Below are 6000 nucleotides of genomic sequence, written 5' to 3'. Positions count from 1 at the left end.
AGAATTTAGTATTGGTTGTATTGAGCAAGTCTGCTATGACTTTGTGCAGAGTAATTGTGCTCCTTTATTTATACATTTTGAGTGCCCTTTGTCTGAAAGGCCTTTTGGGCTTCTGGCCTTTATTGATTATATACTTCATGTGCTTTGAGTGCCCCCTTGTGGCTGTTTCCTAAGTGGTAAGTGAGTGGTGTATAAGTACAGACAGACTTTGGTTGAAATGCCCTTATTGTGTCAATGTACATCTTTCTTACAAAAACGCTTTTGCTCTGTAAATCCTATTTTACATTGTGACATTATTACATTAACTGTTAATCTTACTGCGTTTTGAGACTGTGGTGTTCTAGTTATACCCTAGATTGATTTACGCTGTTAGGTACTGTAGTGCAAGGCGTTATTGAAGAATAAAATCTAACAAGGAACAGTAAATGCATTGCCAACAAATATGATGTGGCTTCTTGCTTTAAACCTTCTTGTAACTTGATTAACTCATTATCTGTCTGTATTTAAACCAGAGCAACAAAAGTAAGTTACAAGTTTTTTTTTAATACAAAACAAAATACTTCAATGTTTGTTTCACAAATCAATTTAGAAAAAAAATGAATAGATAGTGATAACATTTTAGAAAACACCTGTTTAACTTGGCCTTCTACTTTAACATCATCAACTCATCAGCATCATTATCTTCAGCACTAGTCATTATATACAGAGCTGTGCACTGAGATGAACACGACATAAAAACACTGAAAAACTAAACAAACCGGAAATAAAATAAAACGTCACGTCATACATACCAAAACCATTTCCAACATTTTAACTTCTTTGCTTTTTAGTACATCATCATTTTCTCTATCATTCTCATTATTAACTTTATCATCATGCACATCAGTCATTGTGCATGAGGGCCTTTGGATACAAATGGATAAAAGAATAAAAAAATAAAAAGTTTAGAAAATGTTTAAACCATATAGGGGAGAGTGGCCTAAGTTGTGCAACTTTTCACTCAAAGTGACTTTAAAGTAAGGCCTTGACAGTAAAGTCTCCAACTCAAATATGTACATATATTTCAGGGTGTTGTGCATCCCTGGCAATAAAAACTTTGGATCTGGAATAAACTGTTGAAGAAATATAGCTTTCGGAAAAAAAGTTGTCTTGATGCACAACTTACCCCCGGTGTGGTGTAAGTTGTGCTGTTGGAGAGAATACCATGGGGTAAATTGTGCCATTGCTATATATCTCATAAACTGTAATGCAAGACAAATCCATTAGACAATCACTTATTTAAGGTGTATTTAAAGTAAATAAAGTAAATAGTTGACAAAGATTGAAGGACCATTTTCTTAAACAAGGCCTAGCAGATCTAATGGTTTTACCTGCAAAGCTCACAATGACAAAGTCACCATCATCATCTTTCTGGCCATCTGACCTCTCATCAGTGGTGTCGTTAAGTGGAATTGAGATGTCACTCTCTTCTGAGCTACTGTAGACAATCACTTTCTTTTGGTGACCAGCGTATACAGCCATGCCACTGGCACAACTCTCAGAAATTTACTTTGCACTAGTTGCTCCGTGCTTGTGGAACCAACTGCCACCTGACAAATGTGATTCCCTCTACATTTCTGCCTTTAAATCAAGGCTCAAAACCCATATGTACACCCTGGTGTTTCCTCCCCATTAACTATCTTACCTCTGCACTACTATCTGTGTTTATTTGGATGTATGGGCTTTACGTCTTTTATTTTGGTTATTGTTATTTTACCTTCATTGTTTACCTACTGAATGCACTATGTACAGCACTTTGGACAGTGCAAACTGTCATAAATGTGCTTTTATAAATACATTTTACTTACTTACTTACTTATAACTCACCTAGGCCCTTTGGCACAAATCACCCCAATCCCAGAAATTTGGATAATAAGCATGATACAGCAATTTAGGGCTGACATCGTGCTAACTGTATAGACTCAAAATGTAGCATACCAAAGCACTAAAACATGTGTCAAATGTTTTCAAACTTGTCTATAAGTGTTCAGACACAATAATCAAAAAACCTTGATCATGGAAATTTTACTTTGAAAGGCAAAACAGTTTTTTGAGCTTAAATGTGCTTATATCTTATTCCTTGTGTCTCCCTTCTTTACAGGATGAATCAAATGGATGGCTCTTCTTAAATATGTGGTCACATTTCCAATTTCTTCCACGGTTTTCTAGAAACAAGGGGTGGCACAACTTCCAAAATGCACAACTTAGGCCACTCTCCCCTACTCTTTTCAACTTTTTAACACATTTTTTACTTGTTCAAAACTACGCCATTATCAACCTGTCTACAATAATGATAATCACAAGTGAATTATTAGGGACACATGAAAGAATGTCCTACAGTATTTGTATGAAGCAAAAACATGCATACATTTCAACTAATGCACAACCCAGCTTCCTTCTCTAAAATAAAAGTAATCCATGAATCCAGATAACACATGAAGCTTTTTGCATACTTCTAAAATGAATCTCCAAAACCTGACTTTAATGAGAATCTGTACAGACTGGCTCTGACTAATAAATAAGGAAACTACATTGAATGTAAGGTTGCATATTGTGTAGTGGTGTAAGTAATTATAGTCGTTTGCCACTTTAATTGTAGTGCTGTAATCCAAATGGGTTTACTGAGCAAAACTCTAAATGAGCAGTTTTGTAATTACCACGGAACTACATGCATCTCACTGCATCTCCCACTTAATTACTAACAATTTGTTTTCTGGAAGAGCTATTGTTAAGCTGTAGAATAGCATGACGTGATTAGGAAAACAGACTATGTATTCAATTCATTTAAATTGTTCTTCCTGTACACCTAATGTTCACCCAAACAACTGTGGAGAAGCAACACAGAATGAATCAATGGTAGTGGTATTATTATGGGACTTTACATTCACACAGAATCCCGACAACACACATTGGGTATATATGGATTGTGGGGGATTGTATGGAAGGGATGCGTTTTAATATGCTGTTAATATGCTGTAACAAATAACACGTTGACAGTGAGTGGCTTATCACAGTTTGGAAAGTTAAAATAATCAGTTCATTAATTTAACACATTTTTCTTCAATCCACAGTCAGTGGCAGTTGGAGCTTTTTTTATACAATACTATACTATACTATATAATACCTTGTGCCAAAGCATGAAGTGACTTGGTGTTGGGATATTGTAGGACTAAGAATTGTAACACTCTCTCTGTTTAAAAAAAAAAATCTCAGCTAAGTTTTGTTTTATGATTTTGCAAACTCTTCATTTGCAACAAGAGAGAAAAAGAAAGATCAATAAAATCACTTTTTCTCCAGACAAGGTAACACAAAAAACTCTCTAAATAATCCTTCTAATCTCTAAATGTTTATGTAATGTAGGCCTACAGTATATCTGTAGGCCTACAGTATATCTGTACTTGCCGTCTTGGTACTACTGTTGGTCCAACAATACACCTGACCTGAATGTGTTTATGTCTGGAAATCATTACACACCGAATGAAAAAAGAAAAGAGTGTGTACATTGTTGGAAATGAGCCATTGAATTTGAATTAGCAACACCTCGGCACATGAAACAACAAAACGAGGAAAAGAGTCAGACTCCATTTAAACCCTGATGAGGGTTTCCGCTGATGTAGTCAACCTCATCAGTTTTTTGCTGATGGAAAACACATTCAAATCAACTGAGCCGTCTTCCTGCACTTGGTGGATTCATCCTTTTCTAAGGCACTATGAGCACCACAGTGATGTTTCTAACCAATACAAACTAAAGGGACATTTCTAAATGAAACAGCTGGCAACTTTGCTCTCATCAAGTTAAGGAAAAATATTCTTTCCTTAATTCATCTCAGTGATTCACTCTTTATCCGTGGGAGGGAATGTTCTCTCGTTTGGATTCTTTGTGAGTAAGCTGTGTGAGTGTGTGTGTGTGTGTGTGTGTGTGTGTGTGTGTGCGTGTGTGTGTGTGTGCGTGTGTCTGCATTATCCTGCTCCATTGGCACAGAAGCCACAATAGAGCTGACTAATGCAGAAATAGACTGCAGGCTAAGCTTCTTTAAACACAAATGTCTTGAAAAGTGAAGGGTGTATTCTGTGGCCCATTCCCTACAATATTTATATCTCCGTCTCTTCATCCGCTGCTGTGGAAATGTGCGTCACCAGTTTAACACACAACTACCCACTCGGCACTCGCACACAAACATTCACATATGCCTGGTAAGAAGGGGAAAATTATGTACTGTAGCAGTTTTCTCTGTAGGGCCAAAGAGAAAAATATATTTCCGACAACACCTGACATTTCTTCTGAGGCCTTGAAGGATGATTTGGTGATTCTGGAGAAAATCAAAATCACTTTTAGTCAAAATCAGTGAACATCTCCTCACAATTTGCTACCTGTCCGTTCTATGTGTGAGCTGGAAAAAAATCCAGTGTGAAAAACCCAGCCTATGCTCTGTGAACAGGTATGTAAACAAACGGGGCCAGGACCAGCTTCTTTTCACGGAGAGAGAGCGAGAGACAGAGACAGAGCGAGAGACGGAGCGAGAGACAGAGCGAGAGACAGAGCGAGAGACAGAGACAGAGACAGAGACAGAGGGAGCATGTAAACAGGCCTCCTCAAACCTGCAGTTATACCAGCAAAAGTTTGGTTTGAAATTATCGCCATTCATTGAAATGGAATCGCAGTGATCAGTTGACTTGTGGAGGTGAGGTAAATACGGAGCTTTCACTTAGTTCAAACGTCCAACCAAAGTCCACCAAACCAAATACCAAAATGTTTGACTTGTGTTTCACTTTTGCTTTTTTGATCTACCACCTCTTAAAATGACTAGACTTTTTTTTTTGTTGCAGGCAAATATAATAACAGAAAAGTTGAATTGAATGATTTGAGCAGCAGAAAAAAAACAATCAAAAACTTTGATTGTAGAATAATAATTATACATTGTATTTGTGGGTGCATTTCTGGACACCCAAGGACACCTAACAAAACATAATAAATGCCCAACAAATCTAAAAAGTACATTCAAGGTCACCAGTTAAACACATTTCAAATAGATCAAATCAGGGTGGACAGGGTGGTAGGTATGCTAATCTAAACAGATGTGTTTTGAGTTGTGATTTAAATTAATTAAGAGAGTCCAGTTGATGGAATGAACAAGGTCATGATAGTGGAAACTCATAGAATGACTTTAAAAGCTTTTGTTCTCGGTTATCAACCAGTCCTGGTTTGCTCGCCTGGCGCTTCACATTTGTTTCTCTGCCGCAGATCAGACGAATAAGCGCATGTGATCTATGGCTGGTCTCGCGAGGCTATAGATTGACGATTACACAAACCAATCAGAAGCTGCCTACCACTATAAGGGAGTGACTAACATCAGGTCAGAACGCTGGCTCCCATTGGCCGGGTCACTTTTTGACCGGGCTCCTCCCCACAAGATTGGAGAAAGGCCAGACTGATCTCCTCTACACAGTAAAACCCTCAGCTGTTGTGGTGAAAAAGAGACATCTTGACACAGACATCAGTGGCGCGTCTTCTCCTCGGAGGCCTGGCTGATTATGGCAGATTATTCCACATGGAGGTGATTACGACGGTGAGGTTTTACAGCCACTGTGCCGTCTGCAGCTGTCAGACAGCGTTACAGCCACCGCGGGATCAGACGGCAGAGATAGTGTTAGACAGCAGCACACACTGTGGCATAAATCTGAGAGAAACCTCATCATTGATCTGTGGACTGGGGTCACAACCTCTTCCTGTGTCGCTGATGGAGTGGGGGGGGGGGGGGTGGGGGGTGTGGAATGTGGGGTGTGTGTGTGTGTGGGGGGGGGGGGGGGAGGGTTCCAATAATTAACAGGAAGTGTTTTGGGAGAAAGCTGTCCCATGGCGAACGCGGGTCCGACGTGGTTAAAAATGGTGGGCCCCTGTCTTTGTTAGGGACATGGATTTGAAGGGAGGGGGGTGGGTAGAAGGAGGAGGGGTAGAGAGAG

Source organism: Ammodytes marinus (genome assembly GCF_949987685.1).
Source record: "Ammodytes marinus genome assembly, chromosome: 1".
Classification (NCBI taxonomy): domain Eukaryota; kingdom Metazoa; phylum Chordata; class Actinopteri; order Uranoscopiformes; family Ammodytidae; genus Ammodytes; species Ammodytes marinus.
This window is presented reverse-complemented; position numbering follows the sequence as displayed.